General features: G+C 35.0%; 1 protein-coding gene across 4 annotated transcripts in view; it reads right to left on the bottom strand.

The window, feature by feature from the left end:
* LOC137657908 (protein abrupt-like) overlaps positions 1 to 26,298 on the bottom strand; it is a 417,288-nt gene extending 390,990 nt beyond the window's left edge. For all 4 annotated transcript variants that reach the window (XM_068392551.1, XM_068392554.1, XM_068392552.1 and 1 more), the window contains exon 1: positions 25,235 to 26,298. The gene's annotated coding sequence lies outside the window, so the exon portion shown is untranslated. The remainder of the gene's footprint in view (positions 1 to 25,234) is intronic.
* Between the last annotated feature and the right edge of the window lie 287 nt (positions 26,299 to 26,585).

Genomic DNA, 26,585 nt, shown 5'->3' with positions numbered 1-26,585 from the left:
TTAATCTACGTAAAGGAAAATATTCTCAAAGTGGACCGTACTGTAGTATTATGGTCTTTACAATAAACACATACACAGACACAGACACAGACACACACACACACACATACATATATATGTATATATATATATATATATATATATATATATATATATATATAATATAAATATATATATATATATATATATATATATATATATATATATATATATATATATATATATATATATATATATAAATATATATATATATATATATATATATATATATATATATATATATATATATATATATATATATATATGTAATTATCCTTAGCCTCAGGTTTCTGGGTCCGGTAAACTTCTGAGTCATTATAAGACATGCTAATGAAGCACAATAAAAATCAGAAAAAAAAATCAAATAAAGAAACCGAGACCTCCAACGGTTATATGCTTCTCTCCCGTAACACATATTTGCAAAAAGTACATAAATTTTAGAGAGAAAACCGTCAGCTGAAATGGTTGGCTTTTGATCATATTTAAATCTATTTATGTTTGGTTTTCCTTTTAACTCGACTATATATAGAAATCTAATTTCCCAACCTATGAGTCTCATTCCTTACAAGAATTGTAAAGAAGAATTACTGCTGATTCATGAGATGTGAAGACGAGACTTATCGAAGTCTACAACTCACAGAAGAACTATAAAGTCATTCAGTCTCCAACGACTCTCTCTCTCTCTCTCTCTCTCTCTCTCTCTCTCTCTCTCTCTGAGACTGGATTCTGACCTTCAATCTGGCGCAAAGTATAGATAGATGTCCCCCAAGTTCATTATAGGTCATGGCTGCGCAGAATCCGATTTCATTGCACAGCGCATTGTCTTCTCTCCGTGTACTCTCCGTCAGCACTTCTTTGATGGTCCAATAAAATTCCATCTTTGATGTTTATTATTGGAACTGTCAGAGACTGACGTTCCTTTGGATGTCGTAGACTCTCTTTTATCAGCTGTGCCATATTAAGGTACATGTGAACAAACACACGCAGAAGTCTTCATTTGTTATTCACTACATATGGAAACGCAATTTACATACATTGGCCAATTAATTTGTTATTCATTATTGTTATACACAAACAAAAACGCGCAGAGCCCTTTTATTTTTCATTCATTACTGTTGCAAATATAAACTTACATTCTATTTCCCGAAAAAATATCAAATCCATCAAAATTGCTACCTCAAGAGAAACACAATTATGGAACAATGCCTTTCTTAATCACTTCTTGGTCTAAGAATTGAAACAAAAATAAACTCTGGCTTCAGAGCTATAAAGACTAAAGTTTCCCAGTTCTAAAGGACCTTTTGAACGTTACGAAAAGTACGAGAACACTCTGCTCTCTTTTTTCTTTCATTCGTTTGTAATTCAAAAGAATAACGTTCCGGATCAGTCAGTCTGGTGCATCAAGGAGACCTTTGATATGAAACGCACGTGAGTGCAAAATAATGAACATCAAAAGCCTTTTGTACAAGAAACGTTACAATAGCAAAAACAAAAGAAATGTGAATAAGTCTATACAGTAGTTTTATCTTATAAAAAAAAATTACGAAAAAGATGTAAACTGAACAAAAGTAACTAGGACTACATGTATTTTATTCAAAATACCTTGAGAATATGATGAGAAACTCCCCTTTAAGTTTGAAGCTGAGGCAAGGGATTATTTACGAGAGAGAGAGAGAGAGAGAGAGAGAGAGAGAGAGAGAGAGAGAGAGAGAGAGAGAGAGAGAGAGAAATGTGGCACGTGGAGATAAACAGGATAGTGGTTAGGAGGAAACTTATAGTATAAACTCTATACATAGAACTTTACTTGACAGTTCTTTCCAGAAAGCGGTACAAAAGCGTAGGTTTCTATACACCATACAATAAATCTATTACTAAAATCAATACCATTAAATATACATCCTTTAAGTGTACAGAAAGAAGAAAATATAGAAAATTTCACCATCACTGAACTTTGCAAAAGAAAAGCGAGTTACGAACAAACCCTAGTCTGCAAGTGTGGTAGGTTTTGTTGTTCGTAAAAGAACAAACGTTATCAGTTATAGAAATCTCCAAAACATACTTTGACCAAGCATTTTAATTGGAAAACTTCATGTGCTTTCTGTACTGACATATAGTCACACCAGAAGGTAAAAACTGAAAAAAAAAAAAAAACTTCCCAAAAGGACAACTGTTATGATCGCGTGCCTCTTCCCGCAAGGCCTTGCGAAATGACATCCGTTATATGGCTTTGCATAGATTGATAATAGTTTTTTTTTATAATGGCAACACTGCTGCACTGGCCTCCTTTTAAAACATTCCAAATGAGATAGCTGTAGCTTACGCAACATAGCATGATGCTATTTTCCCTTATTGAAGTCCTTGGGCTTATAGCCTCCTATCATTCCAACTAGGGTTGTAGCTTGGGTAATAATAATAATAATAATAATAATAATAATAATAATAATAATAATAATAATAATTAACGAGGAGAAAACTTGCCCCATGATTTGTCTGCAATAATTTGCAACCATTCCAAAACTTTTTTCAAACTCTAGAAGATATATCTGGAGTACCCATGAAGCTGTTAAACAGACTAAAATTTAAGCATCAACAAGGGAGAGTGATTGAAATGAATTGTTTCATGCATCAATAGTCTCCTACTGTATTTGTAAACCGTAGGCTTTGCACAGTGAAAATAGGAAATCCTCCTTTTATTAGAGTTCTAAAGGTTACCCAACATAGGCAAGGCATTCCGTAGCCTTTTTTTTTATTCCAGAAAGCTTATGAAATATGGTGATCTGTCACCGTAGAATACGTAACAAAATTAAGTCATTGTTTTTTCCAGATAATTCAATATTATTCTTACTTACTTGGCTGGATATGGTGGCTATAGCACACAACCCTGATGATCTGTGTATATAAAAGAAGGTCTGAAAGCAGATAATCATGAAATTCAAAATAAAAAAAAACTGAATAGTAAGAAATGTTCTAGCTGGAAAAGCAAGATGCTATAAGTCCAAGGGCTCCAACAGCCCAGTGAAGAAAGGAAAAAAGCAAAGAAATAAACTACGAGAAATTTTGAACAATAAAAAAAATTAAGAACAGTAAAAACATTAAATTGATCTTTCATATGTAAACTATGATAACATCAAAAATAGGATGAGAAATAAGATACAGCTTTTTGTTGTTGTTGTTGTTGTTGTTGTAACAAGAATCTCGTCACCAGGAGCAAAATAATGCACCTTTATATGATTGCATTGATTAACGTGAGTCTAGATCGCATGTTCTGCAGCTCATCAATAATTCACAATTTACACAAAATAATAAAGCAAGAAGGAGAAACTTGCTTAGTAGATTTTATCAGCAAAAGGTTGACACTTCTTTCTCCATTTCTAGTAATTATTCTAATTTCTATTTCACAAATAACTTACTACTGGTGTTCGCGACCCGTCAATAATGACGGCCAAATATTCTGATAGATATGTACACACACGCAACCCTTGTCACAGGGTATGCCTTCTCTACCTCCCCCTACCCCCCTTCTCGAGGGACGGGGAAATCTGACCGTGACCAAAAGAAATATATATATATATATATATATATATATATATATATATATATATATATATATATATATATATATATATATATATAAATATATATATATATATATATATATATATATATATATATATATATATATATATATATAATATATATATATATATATATATATATATATATATATATATATATATATATATATATTTAAATATATACATATACACACATATATGTATATATGTATATATATACATATATATATATATATATATATATATATATATATATATATATATATATATATATATATATATAAAAGAGAACCAAGCACTATCTCTTTATCATATAGGGGAGATTTCTGTAAATATTTTAAGGTATTGTAATGGCTATTCGTAAAAACAAACGAAAATATTTTTTTTTATGAAAGTAATGCAGATCTATGATAAAAAAATCAACATTTAATTAATTCGTCCTTTGAGTTTCACCCAAAATTAGATATAGCTGCATGCCAAAATACCAAGACACTAAGAGTGTTATTTGATATTCAAAAATAATTTTACACCTTTTTAAAGTGTTTAATGAATATAGGAGCGATTCTTTTCAAATGTTCTTATATTCTGCATAATGACAATTTTATTTTAGACCATCCAGAGTTATGTGTATAAAACAAAGAGCCATTCTTACTGATTCCCCAATAACAATAACTCTTTTACAAGGGAGCTACGGAGAAAAATTATGATGTCCGAAAGTTATTGAACAGTGCGCAGATAGTCTTCAAGACAATTTCACTTCATTACTATTATCATTATTATTATTAACTAAGTTACAACCTTAGTTGGAAAACCAGGATGCTATAAGTCCAAGGGCTGCAACAAGGAAAATGGCCGTTAGGAAATGAAATATGGAAACAGATGGAATAGGGTGCCAAGAGTGTACCTTAAAGCAAAAGTGGAAGGCCATGGTAAAAAGGCTATGGCACTACCCAAGACTAAGGAACAATGGTTTGATTTGGGGTCCTTCTCCTAGAAGAGTTTCTTACCATAGCTAAACCATTTCTTCCCCCCTTACCAAGAGGAAAGTAGCCACTGAACATTTACAGTGTAGTAGTTTATCCAGTGAGCGAAAAAGAATTGTTTGGTGAACTCAGAGGCTGTCTTGGAAGTCCCGTATGTCTTGTTCATTTCAGATATTTTTCTATTTTTCTTTCATTCTTTCTCAATTTCTACCCATCACCTTGAAACACCTCGTGACGACTGCGTCAACATTTGAGTGGAAGGAGTCGTAGTAATCTAAACATTTTTTGGCAATGAACAAATGAGTCGTAGTAATCTACTAAACATATCTGTGCAATGAACTTCCCTTTTAAACTGCACATATGTCATTAACTGTGTCAACTCGCCTATGCCCTTTAACGTATGCTACAGCAGATACTGGACGTATTGGAAAAACACCATGAATATCAACAGTCGTAAATATTGCCACTGACGTTAGAGTTCTGTAAACAATTTATCATCCCTCACAGCCGTCTGCGGTGCTTTTTGACTCCGTCATGCAACGCGTATGCAACCCTTTTAACATACCCCCCCCGCCCTTAATCCTCATTTCATTTTCACTTCATCATCAAAGTCCTGATGGTTAGCTTTTGATTGCTCGCAATTACAGCCTCTTAGGAATTAGCAAGACAGTTTCTAACTTTAGATAAGATGGCTCAGATGAGGTCTTTCTCAGTATAAATTCCTGTCTGACAGATATCAGTCTCAAGAACCAATGAAGATTTCGTCATCTTTCAAACTTTTACTACATAATTTCTTTGTGTTCGTTTATTTTGTAATTGGCAAAGTCAGATGGATTATTAATCTAAAACCGATATGCTCCAAAACACCCTCCTACAACCCTCCCCCCCCCCCACCAGATAATAATAACTAAACATAAGCGGAAGGTAAAAATAATCGGTTTTCACCTCGATAAATGAGATGGTTATTCGGTCTTTAAGATCAAATAAAAAAAGAAACATGGTACAGAGTTCCAGAGTTTGGACTGGAGGACTGGAAAAATACAATTTTGCCAATTCCCCAATAGCTATAAGGATCTACAAAGCCTACAAATTTCACGGGCTATAGATAAGTACTTTTAACTGCACTTCATTCTGACAAGTGTATCCGATAAGAAATTATTTTTGCACATGTAAAGTCTACCAAAGCTATCAGACGGGTTAACTATCTCAACTATCATTGTCTGATATATTTGTCATTCATTTTTTTTTTTTTTTTTTTTTGTTCTTCCCATTTACTTTCCCTTACTCATTACTGTATTTACCAAAAAAATTATATTGATAGATAGCTATAATCATTTCAATTATTTTTACGATTCTTATATTTTAGCATTGTCGTTGTAACCATTTTACTTATATCACCATTAGTATTGTCATCAATGTTAATATCATTATCATTTCTATTACCGTCGCTATCAAAATTACCATAATGATTAGAATTAAAAAGAAATGCTTATATCTCTTCTTATATTCACAAGGATAGAATTATAAACTAATATTTAGTCGTGCTGCACACTCCGACATGTGTCACGGGGTTACGTAAAACGATATGAAAGATTAAAATATTTCTTACACTCTGTAGCATAGAAACAGCTAAGCCATATTAACAAACAGCTGCGGTTCATGATATCATGATACAAAATAATTCAAGGGACTTTTATTATTTTATATTTTTAGGTTTTGTTGCTCTTCTAATTTTATTTTTCGCATACGCGAATAGGGCTCCATCATTTTATTGGTGAATTGGTAGAGTAGTTTGATCATATTAAGTTTGTGTAACTCAAGTAATATAGTTTGATCATAAGATATTTGAGTTTAGAGCAAAGGATCAAGCTTAGTATAACTGTTCAGTCAAATTCAGGCAAGCTATTTGTTTCCTTATTTCCTTTCCTCACTGGACTATTTTTTCCTGTTGGAAACCTTGGGCTGATAGCATCCTTTTTTTCCAGCCAGGGATGTAGGTTGGCTAATAATAATAATAATAATAATAAAAATAATAATAATAGTTCAACCCTACGCCGATTGCTTAATTCATAGGGTAATTGTTTAATCCAAGGGCATATCTCAATAGATTCACTTTACGCTTAAAGGAAATAATTTAATCTTCAGTCACAAATTACATTTTTGTATAATAGTCTTCTAATACCATAATTTAGTTTTTAGCAATTAGTTTGATTGCATGTCAATTATTTCATCCTACGATAACTGTTGAAGTAACTGCTCAAAAATGACAAAATAAATTAACACAGACACTAAAAACGTAGAAATTATCTATCAGTTTAAGGAGAATTTTGCCTTTCTAATTATTTCTGTTCTGGATGATTATGTTTAAATATCATGACTTTGGTAAAAAAATAAAAAGCAAAATACTTTTCGTACTTCTACATTTTCCGATATTAACACTAAAAATATATATTGAAAAAAATCCCCGGTTTACTTCCATTTGCTACATCTGACATTTGACCTTTGAAAGTCTAAATACGTTACAATTTCGTCACCATCCAACACAAAGCTGAAAATGTAGGAAGACGCGAAACATTTGAAATTCATAGCCGTTCTTCTTTTTCTTCTGACTGAACTTTGTCCAGGTAAAAAGTCCTTGGGAAGTTTTCGCGGACGAGGAATAAAGGACAAAGAATGTTTTTCGCTTTTGCAAATCTCACCGGTCATTTTGTTGACACACAACTGAGCAGTAATCTAGCGGTTTTTTTTTTCTTCCGATTGGTATGCTGTTCATGATGCCATTTTGAGATAACGGTATCTTGGAATTGGGAGGACGATTTATGCATAAAAGCTTAAGAAAATCAATCTAGCAATTTCACTCTTTGGTTATATGTTGTGTGGTGGTGACTAAAAAAATAGTATATAACTATTCAAATTTTCATCAAGCCAAATAACCTACATTATCAAGATGGAAATGGATGGGGCATGTTGTAAGAAGGGAGGTTGAGTTAGTCCAGGATGTACCTGATTAGAAGCTGCAGGGCAGTAGAGGAAGTGGTCGACCTAAAGAAACGTGGCTGATGACAATGCGCAGGAAGGTGGGATCTGAGAATTAAGTTAAGCACAGAAATGGCAAAGGAGAGAGACATAAAGGCGTGAATTCATTGAGGCCCTATGCATCCCGTGGGTGCCAGAGGATTAAGATAAGAATAACTATTAGTCTTGTGACCCCATCTATCTATATCAATAATCTAAATTATCCAGAAAAATCACAGGATCCTTGTTTCAATTGACAAGGGAAATTGTAAACTTCAATATCGTCAGTCTCGACTGAAAACCCTTTTAGTGATACGATATATCTTAATATTGTTTACATGTTTAGTATCAATAATGAGTTAGAGGAGACTTTTTACTTTTAAAACGTAGGGTTGTGTCAGCCTATTGGAGGTTGTGATAGTCTTTTGGAAATGTTCCTGCCTAGCATTCTGTTTGACTGGGGTTCGAGACCCATTCAAGCTCGATAGTTCCTCTAGAGAAAAGGATGTGGGGTTTGGTCTACCTGGCCCTCCTTGGTCATAGCTTGGGTGGAGAGGGGACTTGGGTGCTGATCATACGTACTGTATATATGCTCAGTTTCTAGTCACTGTCATTGTCCCTTCCTTCTGCCATTAACGAGCGACCTTTGAAACTTTAAATGCTTTAGAAATGTTGAGAGAGAGAGAGAGAGAGAGAGAGAGAGAGAGAGAGAGAGAGAGAGAGAGAGAGAGAGAGAGAGAGAGAGAGAGAGAGAGAGAGAGAGAGAGAGAGAGAATGTCACATATGGCGGAAAAATATATTCCGTAAATATGACCACTAGATTATTACCTCCGCCAAGGAGGTTTAGCGATCGAGTCGGTTTATTTATATGTCGTCTGTGGACAGGATTATGTCAAAACTACGACGGATTTTGATGAAATTTTTCACCAGAGATACACCTTAGGTCATGGACGACCCCATTTTAGTTGATCAGGATCCGGATTCTAGATCCGGATCTAGTCCGGATTTGCATTTTTTGTGTCTGTGGACATGATTAGGTCAAAACTATTTGATGGAATTTGACGAAATTTTCACCACAGATAGATCTTAGGTCATGAACGACCCCATTAAATTTCGATACGATCAGGATCCGGATCCAGATTTGCATTTTTTGCCATTTTAAAGACATCAAAAGTAATCGACAGATTTTGATGAAAGTTTCACCAAAGATAGAACTTAGGTCATGGACGACCCCATTGAATTTTGGGGTTGATCCGGGTCTGCATTCTAGATCAAACTTTGCATTTTTCCTTGTCTATGGACAGGATTACGTCAAAACTACTGGATAGATTTAGAAATATTTTCACCATAGATAGATCTTAGGACATGGGCCACCACAACAAATTTTGGAGATGATCCGGAATTGCAGTTTTTGCCATTTTAATAATAATGTCCAAAGTACTTGATGGATTTTGACAAAATTTTCACCACCGATAGATCTTAGGTCATGGTCTCATGGATGATCCCATTAAGTTTTGAAGATGAAAAGGATCCGGATTCTAGTCTATTTATTTGTTTATTTATTTTTCTGTGTGTCTATGGACAGGATTACGTCAAAACTACACGATGGACTTTGACAAAATTTTCACCACAGATAGATCTTACATCATAAACGACCACATTAAATTTTGGAGATTATCGGGAATCAGATCTGGAGTCTAGATCTGGTCTGTATTTTTCGCCATTGTAAAGATAACGTCAAAACTACACGATGGATTTTGACAATATTTTCACCATAGATAGATCTTAGGTCATGGACGACCCCATTAAATTTAAGAGATGATACGGATCCGGATGGATTATATTTTATTTATTTAATTTGTCTGTGTCTGTGGACAGGATTGCGTCAAAACACTAACAGATTTTGATGAAATTTTCGCCATATATAGATCTTAGGTCGCGGACGTCCCTACTAAATTTTGGAGATGATCCGGATTTGCATTTTCACCATTTTAAAAATAACGTTAAAACTATTCGATGGATTTTGACCAAATTTTCACCACAGATAGATCTTAGGTCAAGGCCACACCATTAAATTTTGGAGATGATGCAGTTCTGGATTCTAGTTTATTTCTTTATTTGTCTGTGTGTTTGTAGACAGGATTACGTCAAAAGTACATGATGGAGTTTGCCGAAATTTCACCACAGATAGATCTTACGTCATAGACGACCCAATTAAATTTTGGAGATGATCCGGATCCGGATTCTAGTTTATCTAGTTATTTATTTACTTGTCTGTGTGTTAGGGACAGGATTACGTCAAAACTACTAGACAGATTTTGATGAAATTTCATCACAGATATATCTTAGGTCATGGACGACCCCATTAAATTTTGGAGATTATCCGGATCCAGATTCTAGATCCGGATTTGCATTTTTCAACATTTTAAAGATAATATCAAAACTACTCAACAGATTTTGACGAAATTTTCACCACATACATTTTAGGTCATGAACATCCCCATTAAATTTTGGAGAAGATCCGAAACTGGATTCTAGATCCGGATTTGCAATTTTGACCATTTTAAAGAAAACGTCAAAATTACTTGACGAATCTTGACAAAATTTTCCATTCAGATAGATCTTAGGTCATGGGATGCATCATTAAAATTTTGGGGATCATCCAGATCCAGATTATGGATCCGGATTTGCACATTTCGTCATTTTAAAGATGACGTCGAAACTATTCGGCAGATTTTGACGAAACTTTCACCACAGACATATCTTAGGTTATGAACGTCCTCATTAAATTTTGGAGATGATCCAGAAGTGGCTTTGCCTTTTTCGTCATTTTAAAGATAACGTCAAAACTAATCGATGGATTTTGACGAAATTTTTCCCACAGATAGATCTTAGGACATGAATGTATCCATTTAATTTTGGAGATGATCTGAATACAGATTCTAGATCCAGATTTGCAGTTTCCCCATCTTAAAGATAACATTAAAACTACAATGGATTTTGACAAAATTTTCACCACAGATAGATCTTAGGTCATGGACATCCCCATTAAATTTTGGAGAATATCCGGATCAGGATTCCAGATATGGTTTTGCATTTCTCACCATTTTCACCACATATAGATCTTAGGTCATGGTTGACCGCATTAAATCTTGGAAATGATCCGGATCCGTTACAGATTCTAGATCCGAATTTGCGTTTTTTGCCATTTTAAATATATCAGGAGAAATTGATGGATTTGCGAAATTTTCATCACAGATAGATCTTAGGCCATGGACGCCTCCATTAACCTTCGGCGGAAGTTAAAAATCTCAGATTGCTCTTGTATTATGAATGTCTTCATAACTATAAATGAAGGCTAAATATTTAGATAGATATGCACACTTACACAGATTCAACCCTTCCCATCCCCTCTCCTTTCATAACTACAACCTATGGGAGACTGGTTTACGAGTGTACCTCTCGGGGTACCCACTCTCACTGGGGTATGCCTACTCCCTTCCCTCCTGCCGCTCAGCGTGACAGGAAAGAAATATTTTTGTATATATAGCCAGACTCTTGCTCTTTATTTCATAGGTGAGGATTAGTACTATGGTGAATAGAGTGATTATTTTGAATAAAACAATAGTAGATTTAAGAAAAAACAAAACTAACTTATGTAATTTCTAAACCGATAAAATATTTATCGGTAACTTGTTTGAAAAAAATCTTACGTTCCTTTGCTACTTGCAAAACCTTCATCCATCTAATGCATTTCATTACAGGAAATTTACTGGTACTTTACATCCATTTTTTTTAGTACATGCTTTATTAATTTTATACTAAATTGAATTATGAATGTGCAGTTGAACACATGAATTCCAGGCACACTTCTAAGGAAGTACACCCTGCCACACCCTTACTGTGTGGCTAGTCCTCATTTTCCGTCTCTCCCTATAATATGTGTTTGGTTACTCGCACAGCGGTAAGGGTGTGACTTTGTGCACTTTCTCAAAGGGAGATGTGCCAGGAATTCCTGTGGCCAGCTATACGTGCGATTTTCTGGTATAGTGTTGGCTAAGGCTTGTTATAAGCAGTCGCTGGTTAAAACTAATTTAAAGTTTCCTTAATCGTATTAGAATCTCTTCCAAAGTCAAATCATTTACCAACATTCACGAGGTCTAACTTTATCATAATCTTGTGAAATTCTACACATAAAATTTTACTTTATCTTGCTTACGCGTAGTATTAAAACTATATATAACTTTTCTTCAAAGGATGAATGACCCCGTAAGCTTAATAGCATAACGTAATAAGTCATGTAGAAAAAATAAAGCTGAGTTAGGGTTTTCCAGTCATACTCTGCTAAAATAATTTGACTTCAGTTTCCTGTATGGGTTGAAATGGTACTGCTGAACTAAAATAATTTAAAATCGTAATACGGAATCAAAATCAACCAGTGACAATTATCGTTAACGAAAACTTAAGCCACTCATAATCTCTCAGACGACATAAGGATCACTTACCTCGAGATTAAATCATTACACATATTAATCTGCTAAAGTGAATAGCCTGTTCAGTAGCCCTTTTCATTACCAGCAGCCTAATCCTAAGTTCAAGGTTGCAGAGGCGAGTAATGGTACTTGATAAGAGTGAGATTTCTGGATTGTAACGGATAAAATTTAGTCCGAAATTTGATTTCGTACAAGGCATAACAACTATTCTGGAATAAAACGATTTTGGATACACAAAATGGTTAATTATAAGATGGCATCGTTTCAAGTATTCAATCGAGAATCTCCGCGATCTTCATATCGACTAAACGTTTCAGGTTCATTTCGTTACCGATTGTTTACAGAGCTCCTCTGACGATCTTTTCTTTACTATCTTTTTAATTTCTTTTATCACAGACAATAAGTTTTCTTATCTTAAAAAATATTGCATATGCCTTTATTCTCACTGACCTTATAACTCTCAAGCTATCAGAACAGATTTTTTTTTTTTTTTTTTTTATAAAACTGCTGATATGAGCTGAAGTAACCTAATCCAGATCACTACTCAGAGAATAGTAAAAGCAAAAATCGAATGTTCAATTTGTGGTCATGAAAGCTTAGACAAGTAAGATCGAATATGATGGTCTATGCTCGTTAGATATGGTATTCAACAATTACCAAATTAAGGATTCACTAGGCGGTAGTTGAAGGCCTATTATTTAACTATAATAATCAATTTAACAACTATTTCAAGTTATTCACTTTTTTAAAGTTAAGTGTGATTCACTAACGGAACATTGTAAGTTAACCAAGCAGAGATGGAGTCGTGAGAAATATGAATTTACACAAATGTGTGGGAGCAAAATGTTAGAATGAATGCAAAGATAGATAAGAATATATTTGTTTTGATATCAGAGATAAGCAAGGAACTAATACCTTCATGTAGTATATGAAAATTAAAATTTGCCAACAAATTCGGAAGAAAGCAGATGCAAAATTCGAATTTGCGATGAAGCTAAACTTATGGAGAGGACTAAAGGGGATGGCACATGTGATAAGTTTATGTCATTCTCAAGTTTTTGGTAGAACAGCGAACGAATCTTAGTAAGTGATCGGTCATATTGTGGTAGAAGTATTTGAATGGAAGGGCCTCAACGTTCAGAAACGAGAGAGAGAGAGAGAGAGAGAGAGAGAGAGAGAGAGAGAGAGAGAGAGAGAGAGGTTAATGACGGTATGTAGAAGTTTTACATGGCTCTGAGGTACCTCCTGATCGGCATTTGACGTTGAGAAATCTATATTCAAACGATTTAATTTTCCTCCCCTTTAAATAAACACACACATACACACACACACACATACATATATATATATATATATATATAATATATATATATATATATACAGTATATATATATATATATATATATATATATATATATATATACAGTATATATATATATATAATATATATACATATACATACAGTATATATATATATATATATATATATATATATATATATACAGTATATATATATATATACATATATATAGTGTTTGTGGCGATATTAATGAGTATTACGACTACTGTTGATTAAAAGTTCGGTTGGTTATTCATGATCTCTAGAGCATATATCCAAGGTTCTCCTTTGACATCTCGCCCCCACCCACCATTACCCCCACCCCACCCTCTTTCCCTGTCCCTTGTAAATGCATATATGCAGGTAGAGCTAAGGGCCCTTCCAGGGACTTTCCATTTTCTAAATGGTCTCAATCCCACTTTGGAATGATTGTTGTCTCAGTCTGGGATCAAAACCAGTGGTTTGATTCATTCTTTAAATATCCTCTTTCAATACATACTCTTTGTGCAAGTGGGATCGAAAGACACAAAGGGGTGTTATAACTGTCTGCATGAAATAAAGGGTAACTTAAACGATAATTTACTTATTCCTGTTTACATTCTTGGGTATTATTGTCATCGCAAGTGTACGCGACGCGTCAAAAACGATAGATGTGAACTCACGCACATTCAGATTCAACCTGCAACTAAAACTTACCTGAATAAAGAAACTGATACTAAATTAAAAAAAAAAAAAAAAAAAAAAAAAAAGAAACGTAATCTATTGTGGTTTCAGAGAGTAACTCTTGGGGTAACCCCTCACCACGTTATGACCACTCCCCCCCCCCCCTTACCCGAGGGACGGGGGAGACCGTGCCGCTCTGCGTGACAGGAAAGAGCCAGACAATTGCTCTATAGAAGGGAGGATTATTAGCGGAGCTACGACCTTAGTTGGAAAAGCTGGATGCTACAAGGGTTAGAGCTCCAGCAGGGAATATAGCCAGTGAGAAAAGGAAATAAGGAAATAAACTATGGAAAAACATTAGATGAAAAAAAAAAATATGTCAAGATCAGTAATATCGTTAATATAAATCTGTCATATGAGTAGTGCCATAGCCTTTGTACCATGGCCTTTCACTGTCTTGGATTAGAGTTATCTTGCTTGAGGGTACAATTGGGCACGGTGTTCTATCAAATTTCTTTTCCTCTTTTTTTTTAGTTTTATAGTATACATATGAAAGATCTAATTTAATGTTGTTACTGTTTTTAAAATATTTTATTTTGAATGTTTATTACTGTTCTTGTAGCTTATTTCCTTATTTCCTTTCGTCACTGGGCTATTTCTCCCTGCTGGAGCCCTTGGGTTTATAGCATCTTGCTTTTCCAACTAGGGTTATAGCTTAGCTTGCAATAATAATAATAAATAATAATAATAATAATAATAATAATAATAATAATAATAATAATAATAATAATAATAATAATAATAATAATAATAATTAGTATTTCAACACCGCAGATGATCTAACAGCGTTCAGAGGCGAAAACCATTTGCGAAAACTCCGAAAGATGTCAGTGAATTTGTACAATACTTCATAGAAGGGACAAGGATTCGACTGCATTGACGATACGCTTCAAGGTGCGCCCCTTATCAGTCAGTATCAGTGAGCGACAGAACCAAAAATCTCGTCGTCACCAATTATTCTGCCGCAAGACGAGACTTGCTCAGACATTAACAAGACAGCTGATAAGGTGGTTATCACGGGCGCTTTGGGCTGGATCGCGAGAGGACCCTGAAACAAGGCTGTATGCACCTCACGTGTGAAAAGAGCCTGTCTGCATGTCTGTCTCTCTTTTTAGTTAAGGTGTCATAAAAGGAGACCGATAACATTCACTAAAGTGAGTACTTTCGAGGCACCTTGGTGGTGTCGATTCGACTGAATTTCTCATCCTTGTGACGGAGTACTGCAGATCATCATCTTTTTTTTTAAATTCTTAATATTTTTGAAGGAATGCTTAATTAATAAACGTCTATATAAATAGACAGAATTGTGCAGATATCGTGTTCAGATCCCTGTAACCACATACAAAGACCAACCAGATATACAGCATACACCAGAACGTGGTGAAAGGGTTTGTGCGTCGCCATGATCAACAAAGCTGTACTAGTTACGACGACCCATACTAAGTTGGTCTGCTGTGAGTGATCAGACAAAAGTCTCCCATCATCACTTATCAACAGTTGCCCAGCATGGTGATGAAAACTGGTAAACCACAGACACAGAATAGTATATGTCTGAGGGTTCTGTCCTGCAATGGACTAGAAATGGCTGCTTTGTTGTATGTATGTATGTATGCATGTATGTAATATCTATGCATATATTTATATCTATCTATCTATCTATCTATCTATCTATATATATATATATATATATATATATAAATATATATAGATATATATATATATATAATATATATATATATATATATATATATATATATATATATATATATATATAGTTAGAGAGAGAGAGAGAGAGAGAGAGAGAGAGAGAGAGAGAGAGAGAGAGATTTGGCTTTGTCACTAGCTCGATCTTGATGTTCCTATACTTTTAAACATAAGCCGCAATTAATTCTAACATTGAATTCCCCCTACCTTGAGAATACAGTAACTAACACGCGGAGGGGAACAATTTATGATAAAGGCTTCTGCTTAACCACGATCTAAAGCCTTGCCTTCTGGATTTTAATACAGAAGTAGTAGTTAACGAATCCACTCATACACACACACACACACGTATATATACGTATATATACATATATATATATATATATATATATATATATATATATATATATATATATATATGATAGCAGGTCGGTAGGAAAAGAAAAGCGAAGAACGGAGCAAGGGCGTTCCTGCTTTTATCACACCTCCGCTCTCCGTTTCCTTTTCCCTACCGGCCTGCTCTTATCTTGAGATATCGTACGTTACAGCGATTTTTGGTAATTATATATATATATATATATATATATATATATATATATATATATATATATATTATATTTATATATATTATATATATACAACAAATGTAGCCTTTTCTAGTCATATCATATATATATATATATATATATATATATATATATATATACATATATATATATATATGTATATATATATATATATATATATATATATATATATACATATATATATACACACATATATGTATATATGTATGTCATTTTCGAAGGTCATATCACATATGGTAAAAGGAAACAACAATGATATATTCAAAAGATAAAAAATAAAGATTTAAGCAGTGGAATGAGAAAATTAAATTCGGTCTCTCTATGTTATTGCGATTAAGGAAGACGAAATGCACATGCAAGTAGTGACATAAGAAACTAGAGGGGCACTGCGTAGAGTGCAGACCTCAGCCACGACAGCTTATTTCTCGACCTTGACCTTAACATGTATTAATTGCCGTGGATTTTCATACACTCAAATATGAACCAAGTTTGAAGTCTGTGACAACGATGTCCGAACTTATGATTACGTAAATTGGAAATTTTGCTTGATCGTGACCTTGACCTTCCAAAATTTGATAATTTCCAGCTTTTTTACATAACAATAAAACCCTGCAAGTTTCATTACTTCACGATTAAAATTGTGGTCAGGAAGCTGTTCCCAAACAAACACACAAACAAGGGCGGAAACATAACCTCCTTCCAACTTCCTTGGCGGAGGTGGTAAAGGAAAAAAATAGAGCATTATAAGTGAAAAAGGATATACTGGCAAACAGTTACAAAAAGTTTACAAGAGAAAAGCAACGTCTAGGGTTTGGCTATAATCAAAGTCGTGAGATTTAAAACTACCTCAAGTACAAATTCGAGATTTAAAACTACCTTAAGTACAAATTCGTTATATAAATGCGCAATAGGGGACCACAATTCAATTATCAAAATAACTTAAAAGAAAGGGTTATATAATTATGACTGGCTGTGCCCTCTGTATGGTGGTGGATCACTTTTGGGTATCGATGTCTTTACAGATGATTTCCCTTGCGACAGAGACACAACCTCCCCCCCCCCCCATGCAGATAAGAGACCACTTAGAAGCAGTTAAAATTTCTATCATTAAATAGAGATTCTTCAATCTGGTAATAACTGCGTTGTAAGGCCAGCAAATCTCAACCTCAGTACTATATATTTCATAAAGCATTGTTGTTCGAAATATGCAACAAGTGTAAGATGTTGTTTTCCGTTATTGAAAGTAATTCCTTATCCTTGGGAGGTCAAAGCTAATATCCTTTCAAGTTAAGACCATACTCCATACAGAATATGACAGTTATAACGTTGCAGGAGGGTGTGATCTTTGCAGAAAAAAAAAAAAACCTATTTTTCAGTCTAATTTTAGATTACAGACAGAGCCTTTTAGTTTTGTGTCAGGAAATACTTACTATGAAAGGCACTTTTGTTTAGGGATAAAAAAATTAATCCCTAAAAATTTACCAACTCATACTGCCGGTCTTTCAAATACCATACACTCTTCTGCATTTCTTGCAGTTGAATGTCCACTAAATTGATCACATATTCAAGTTGCACTCAGTTCTAGATATATTTTCAATGGAGCCTGACTTTGCCACCCCTATGAGCAAGCGATGGGGGCAACCCATAATTGTAAAATATCTGCTGAGTAATCAGAAGCTATTTATCAGGATTTCCCAAGTCCTGCACGAGTGGAGAAGGGCTGTTCAGATGTGAATGTACTATCTGGTCTCTACAACATTGTGTGACAGCATAATATAATTTTCCTTGTGTTTGCTGCTCATTGGCTTCCTATTTACCCTTAAAACTTTCAATATGATGATCAGCTGCATGTTCAGCCGATTCTACTCTTACTGCTTTGTCCTTACAATTATTATTACCTGATCTGGCCCAATGTATAGCAGTTTCATTAAAATGTTCTTTTTCGAAACATATTTGTACCATATAATCTACGCTTATCAACTACTCCGGCTTCCTTTCACCTACTATTGCATTCAAACCACCTATCAGAATAACTTCTTTCATTCCACTCAAACCAATTACCATTTCCCCATTGCTAAATGCTTACAATTATCCCAAATTATTCTGTTGCTATTGGCTTAATCTAGTTAATTTTCGGACACATGAGGTCAGGGTTTTCATCATCACTGATCATAAACAAAATCAACCTGTTACCATATGTGAGTTTATAATTTCCCTTCTTTTTAACAGTACTACTTTTATTTCTTGTTTGAATCTATTATAATTTCTGTATGATTAGTTCAAAATCGTTATAAGTGAATAGCTCCATTTCAATGCAAATAACTTCATTTCCGATTAACAAAAAAACCAAGTAATGTGTATAAATTAATCAAAATTTCCTTTCCTTTCCGACAGAACAGGTAAGCAGTTGAATCTTGATACTAAAATTTATTCTATTTAAATTTAAGGAAGGACAACTTTGTAACTCATTTCATTCATTTTAGTATCGAGTTTCAAAGAATATGAAGTTGGCTATATGTTGACTGGTTTTTAGTAGCTGACGGTAAATATCTGCAGCCGACAGCATTGACGTTAATCGTGATTGGCCAATGTTCATGCTATTCTCCAACCACCTGAGATTACAATGTAAATACATCGTCCAATCAGAATCAGGATTCAATGACATTTTTACTATAACCTCAAAAACTATAATGACTTGACCTTCATAGTTTGGCAATTGATAACCCTATGTCATGTGGTGGAACTATGTTTCAATTAGAAACTATATATTACCTGTAATAACGTTCATACAAAACATGTTCAGTTTAGGTCGATAATGTGAGAGAAAAAGATGGATAACACTACATTTCATATAATTCCTGGCGATATATTTAGGAACTGCAGAACTGATACTGTTTAGAGAAAAAAAGATTGACAAGAGCAATTGCCCTTCAATCTCTCATAATAAAAAAAATGTCTAACAAAATTTCGTTTGCATTATTAAGGAACACTTTAGAGTAATATATAATGTTCTATCTGCAGATAAGAGTAAAGAGATAAAAACTTTCATTCGAGGTAAAAAAACAAAAACTCGTAGTAAAAATTTATTGTAACACAAGATATGTTTTGGTTCCTTTGGTAGAAGAGTAATGGGAAACAAAGTCCACTCTACGTCATATCAAAAAGAAATAGTTCATAGCAATGTTTATATAAATCTCAACCCCTTTCTCTAAAGGTTTAAAGGCCGCTTAATAATGGCAGACACAAGGGACAATGTCCTAACAAGACAAAGCCTAGGAACAGACCTTACAGCCATATGATTAGCGTCCAAGGAGGGGCCCCACCTGAGCTAGGACCAGGAAGGGCCAGGCAATGGCTGCTGATGACTCATCATGTAGACCTATAGACTCCCCCAAAGCCCCCATCCTTAGCTCAAAAGGATGGTAAAGTTGGAGACACTATTATTATTATTATTGCTATTACTTGCTAAGCTATTATTCTAGTTGGAAAAGTAGAATGCTAAAAGCCCGAGGACTCCAACAGGGAAAATAGCCCAGTGAGGAAAGGAAATAAGGAAACTACAAGAAAAGTAATCCATAATTCAAATGAAATTTTTCATAAACATTAACAACATATATATATATATATATATATATATATATATATATATATATATAAAAGAGGAAAATAAATAAGAAAGAATTGTGTGCCTGAGTGTACTCTCAAGCATGAGACCTCTACCCCAAGACAGAGAAAGACCATGGTATGTCACTATGACACTACAAGAAACTATCGAGTTTGAGCGGGACTCTATCTCCCGTCCAGCAGAACGCTAGGCAGGGACGTTTCCAATAGGCCACCACAACCTTAGGCAGTAGAGTAGAGACCCTATGTTTTGTACATCCATTCTAACAGAATAATAAAAAAGTGATTAAGGGTATAACATAGCGTAAACAGAAAGCTAAACGACCAGAAAGAGGATTTAGTATCGGCGTTCACTCTACCAACACTGTTACTAATGCAGCACACCATCACAAGAATCAACTTGGGGATGAAAGATCTAATCCCTCCTATTAGGAAAACTCATAAAAGTATTCAGATCCTCAGACTGGTATTGGTTAAAGTGCCATAAAGAGCTGGAAATAGCAGATGCTAAAATTGAAGTAAAACTCACTAGCTTGTGGCATCAAGTTAGTACGTTGTTGAAAATACAGTGGTTGCAGGTTAGTGTTTATTGGTTTTATTATTGATGGTAAATTTATTCTTGAAACAGGAAAAAAAATATTCATTTATATAGCTATCGGTACAAATAAAAAGTATAATAGCAATGAAAATTTTTTAAACTTGGGCAATTAAAAGATCAAGGAATAGTACACGATGGAAAATTAATTTCAAAGTACTTTACTTTCTTCCTTAAAAAAAAAAACCATCTGCACATTTTGATAGCACATAAAAGAATGTTCAGCAGGAATAAAATCATCCATGAATACTCCTGTTATTACCAAGGGACAGCAACTGTTAAATGGAACAAGCTCTTGGCAAGGTTTCCCCCACAGTAGAAACACTTCACTACACTAGTTGCCTTGGCCATACAAGGCCCCAAACAAAAGACCTGTTATTATTATTATTATTATTATTATTATTATTATTATTATTATTAGCTAAGGTACAATCTAGTTGGATAAGCAAGCTGCTATAAGCCTAAGGGCTCCAACAGGGAAAAATAAAATCTTCGTAAGGAGTGCATTATTACTCACTATTCCTGCTAAACTTTAGTAATTAGATTGCCAGTGCATCTTCAGAATACGGGAATAGAAGGAATGCAATTAATGAGATACATGATACATTTGAAAGATGGCGCAATTCATCTAGGGAAGGGGAAGCGTATACAGGGTGTTGGTATACAGGATGCAACGCCCCTGAAATAAAATTAAGTCGAGACACGGGGTTGGGCGATGCAGTAAAAGCTTTACAGTTTGGGGAATGAATGTACATCTGGAATGCTTTAGACGCAGCCATTCTAGAGCATGCTGAACAGACGACTCTTGCGTTAACCGGTAGTCAGGAAGTGGCCAGATAAATATCGTGCTTTACCGGCAAAGAAAAAGAAGAGGAACAAGAAGTAGAAGGGAGAGGGGAGGGGGAGGAGATGGATGATCCTCTTGTCACGCTAGTTAAACGTCCTTGAAAACATGTTCTGTTTTGCTACGAGGAATTAAAAACTACGTCAACTATATAAACGCCTCGAGTCGAGAAATAGCTATTTGTTTCACTTGCATGTGGCACTTGGGGGAGGTTTGAAAAGCAATTTGAGAGAGAGAGAGAGAGAGAGAGAGAGAGAGAGAGAGAGAGAGAGAGAGAGTCTTGAAATTAAATCGTCCAGAAATATGTCATCAAAAGAGTTGCTTACGTGATACAGTGAAGTGCTACAGCCTCAGCAGGTGGTGACGAGGAGGTTAAACGTCGGCTAAGGGTTGAGAGAGAGAGAGAGAGAGAGAGAGAGAGAGAGAGAGAGAGAGAGAGGCCACGGCAAAGGGGCGGGTGAGGGGAGTTCTGCTTTCCTCTGTCTCTCCCCTCCGACTTCCCCCGCAACCCCAACATTTCCCTCAACCAGGTGAGTGGTATGCGGCTCCCGCAGTCGCAGACGTCCCCTCACCCCCTCCCTCCCCTTCTCACACACTCTCACTCTCTCTCTCTCTCTCTCTCTCTCTCTCTCTCTCCTCATTTGCTTCTCGCTTATCTTCCCTTAAATAGCAAATTAACCTTTAATCGTGAAATAAGAGGTTAAACAAACAATTTCTTACACGCGGGCTCTCTCTCCCTCTTTCACACACTACCTCTGTCTTCTAACTCCCTCCCACTTTCACTCCTCTTCTCTTTACTCTTCCTCTTTTCCACCTAAAACATTTCCCCATCATCCTTTCGTCTGGTTCTGAATATATTTCGTCCGTCTGGAAATAGCCGTCATCCCTCCTGTCTGGTCAGGCCCCCGTCAGCCCGTCTGGCTCGCTGTCTGCTACTGTACTTTTCCTCTACTGTTACTAACACGTACATTGACTGCTATTGCTAGACTAGACTAATAAAGTTGCGCCTCGCAAGCATTCTCTTGCTCCCGCCTCTGCTTGCTTCCAACGCTTGCCTGACTGCCTGTTTGTTTGTCTGTCTTATCTACCTGCATTTTGTGTTGAGCGTAGGACACATTCTGAGCTACTGTTTTCTAGTTTTGGCTCTCTCTCTCTCTCTCTCTCTCTCTCTCTCTCTCTCACTAATATGATAAAGAACAAGTGTCTGGATATATATATAAATATATATACATAAAATTTCTTTCCTCTTACGCTTAGGGGGCGGGCCCTTGTATGACAAAGAACAAGTGTATCACGCTCAAGGGGAAGAGGAGTTGTCACAGCCTGGAGAGTGGGAGTACCCACGAAAGGTACACTGGGAAATCACATTCTCTCACAGATTGCCGAACCAACGGGTTGTAGTTAGGAAAGGGGTGGAAAGGGTTTAATCTGTGTGTGGGTGTGAGAGTCTGTAAATTATTGACGGCTAGTGTGTGTATATACTGTATATATATATATATATATATACATAGATAGATATAGATATATATATATACGTAATTATACAGTATATATACATAAATATATATATTTATATATATACATATATATGTATATATATTTATATATACACAAATATACAATATATTTATACATAAATAGATATATACGTAAATATACAATATATATATATATATGCTATTGCATATAGATATACAGTAATATATATATATATATATATACATATATACATTTATATATATATATATATATATACATAAATATACAAACAATAGATATACAGTATATATATATATATATGGTATTGCATATAGATATACAGTATATATATATATATATATGTGGTATTGCATATAGATATACAGTATATATATATATATATATGGTATTGCATATAGATATACAGTATATATATATATAATATATATATATATATATATATGAATGTATGTATGTATATGCTATTCTATGTATAAATATGCATATATATTCTGTACATAATATCTATGTATATATGCAAGTGTATGAGCATTGAATTTTTTTTTCACTTACACAACTATTCCCCTAAGTTAAGGACTCCATGTGTTAACTAGATGAATATGCATACGCACATAACATACAGTACTTTATTTACGCGATATACTTAAAAATACTGCAAAACACAAAAATACTTTTGACAAACACAATAACTATATATATATATATATATATATACAGTATATATGGAGAGAGAACATGAACCGAGCCGAGAAAAGCTCTGGAATGCTCCACTACTAGAATTACTTAAGTTCCGTTTGGATTTTAGATATGATTTTAGTTTATATATTATCCTTCATTACTTACAAAGACAATTTACAAATATCCAATTGAGTGTGCGTGTATATATATATATATATATATATACTTTTTTATCAATATATATATACTTTATTATCAATATATATATATATATATAATACACAGTACAACATATATATACATGCACACAATAAAACAGTGAAGACATATTTCATACGCGTCCACAAATGTTAATTACCTATTTCCCCCACGCTCCAATTTAGTGCCAAACAAGCAAAGTCAATCGTCATATTTACCTCCAAGCATTCCTCACGGGAAACAATCAAAGCATTCCTTTCAATAAATAATCAAAGTATTACACTGGTCACACATTATACTTTCTATAAATCCTATCTCTAAATAAAGACGAAACCGCCTCGGGAGCAGGGAAACAGCAAACAAGTAAACTCCCTCGTATCGATTGTCAAACTTTAGAAGGCCTATCCTAGGAGGGAATCCCCTCCCCCTCCCGGCCTACCTCTTCCCTATCGCCTTGTTCCTACGTAGGGTGCTTCCTCCCTTTCCCACCCCCACCCCCATAACACTTCCTCTGAGTTTTGCTCTCCACAGGTTACTTTAGATAAGGTCGATATCAGGAAGAGACAATGTTCTGAAACGACCGGAACATACGAATATCAATAACATGATCAATAACAACAGCAAGCAACAATGCAAGGAGTAACAACGACAGCAAGCACAGCAACAATGGCAACACCGACAGCGAGTGTCTCGGCGTTTCAAAACTTTCCAGCACCAACAAGTCCTGCGTTTATCCACATGCTACTCAAATAACACTATTGCACAACGGCTAAATATCAAGTTGTCTTATAATTCTCTTCTCTCTCTCTCTCTCTCTCTATCTCTCTCTCTCTTTGTTGCCATGGCTAACTTTTTACGGGTTTTCCATAGCTTCGCTGACTGATCGAAGAGAGGAAAGTTTTCTTCTGTTGTTTTCCATCTCATTAAGAGAGTAACTGTTGATATTTAGCTGGGATTAGCAGGTGACCTCGTTTTCATTTTCACATCGTTTCGGGGAAAAATTCAATGAAGTTCAGATGCCTTCCTTACCTTTTAGCAAGCTGCAGTGCGGTTTGTGGAAAGTTCTTTTTAAGTCTCGAACAAAGAGTGCAGTATGTTATTTGCCGGAAGAATTACCTGCGAGTTTAGAAAGTAGGAAAGAAAGAGATCGAGTTGCAGGAAGCAGTTTGCATGGAGATAACGTGAGAACAAAATAACATAATGCTACGTAAGGACGGAAAAAAGTGCAACAATACTAAAAGAAGGATGGAAAAGCTAAGACATGACATTAGAAGCACATAATATGTTAGAAAGGTGTGAAGAGAGGCAGAAAAGCCAAGGGAAAACTTCTTGGTTACCTTGGATGGTGGGAAACAACGCGGCTGCGGCGGCGATGGGGACAAGAGAAGCGCTCGAGAAAGCACCTGGGACACACACTAACACTACCACGTCTTGCCACACACTGGCCACTCGCCCGCTCAGTTGCTGCTGTTGCTTGATTTTGCTTCTGCTACTGCTGCTGCTGCTGCTGTTGATGCTGCTGATGATGATGATGATGCTGACGGTGGTAGTGGTGACTGCCTTTTGGACACTTCTGTTTGAGGAGTAGAGAAGATTACTCATTCGAAATCCCGCCCTTAGGACCATGGCAACAGCTTCCGATCCCAAACACCCTTCTGCTACGCCTCCTCCGGAAATTTGTTCTTGCACCCAAGCAAACGATCTCTCCTTAGCTTCGTCTGTCGCCACCCGTTGTCAGATAGGGTGGTGGACCCACTCCCCAGGAAAACGCCATCCTTTGGCGCCAGTGCCCATCGTTAGAGAGTGTTAAGAGTACTTCTGCGTTTAACTTACAACGGCAATGGGGAAGTTTGATCAGCTCCCACTTGCTATATTTTATTATATTCATTAAATCAAATTCAAGGTTGCGGACGTTTGAATGTGACTGCTTACCTCATCATGAGTAGTTCCTGAAAACTTAATTATTCATAGCAGGTCAGACTATCTTTTTGCTTCACAAATGAGTACATCAATATGCAGTGATAGTTTTACCTAACATTCAACCATTACTAAAATTTCTATCCATAAGTGTGATCTGGTTTAAGGACGGTTCCTAAACATCTGTATTACTATAACCTTATTCGATAATAAATATTTTTCATAATGACGCTTTTGATTGAAGCAAACCTGCTCTAACCGTCAATTAGTGCTCGTTCAGTTCACGCCGAAAAAAAAAGAAAAAAAAAAAGAATGAAAATAAGAGCATTCGAAATAACAAACTAAGGAAATAAAACTGAGATGCCAACTGGAATCAGAAAGCCTTAAACGTTAGATCATTGCACTAGACCATGAAATAGACATGGAAGAACAGTACTTCCTACATATCCCTAGCTTGTATCATTTGGTTGAAATAGTAGGACAGACCGTTGTCATTTTATAGACCCCCCCTCCAAAAAAAAAAAAAAAAAATACGCCAGTAGCCAGGAATACTAGAAAAGAAAAAGTGAAAGAAAAACAAGAAATTATTGTATTGAATCAACTTTAAGACCATAACAAGAAAAATTGACCTTAAAGATAAAGTTGTGGTTGAACCACACTTTAAGTTCTTTCTACTAATACTTCACTTTCCAAAATATTCCCTACAATGCATAGCTACCTAACTGTTCCTCACTCTTTCACCCAACTTTTCTATCAGTTAACAAAAACATT

The sequence above is a fragment of the Palaemon carinicauda genome, chromosome 18, assembly GCF_036898095.1.
Source record: "Palaemon carinicauda isolate YSFRI2023 chromosome 18, ASM3689809v2, whole genome shotgun sequence".
In the NCBI taxonomy this organism is placed as follows: Eukaryota; Metazoa; Arthropoda; class Malacostraca; order Decapoda; family Palaemonidae; genus Palaemon; species Palaemon carinicauda.
The sequence above is the reverse complement of the archived record's forward strand: the minus strand, read 5'-3'. Positions and strand labels throughout refer to the sequence as shown.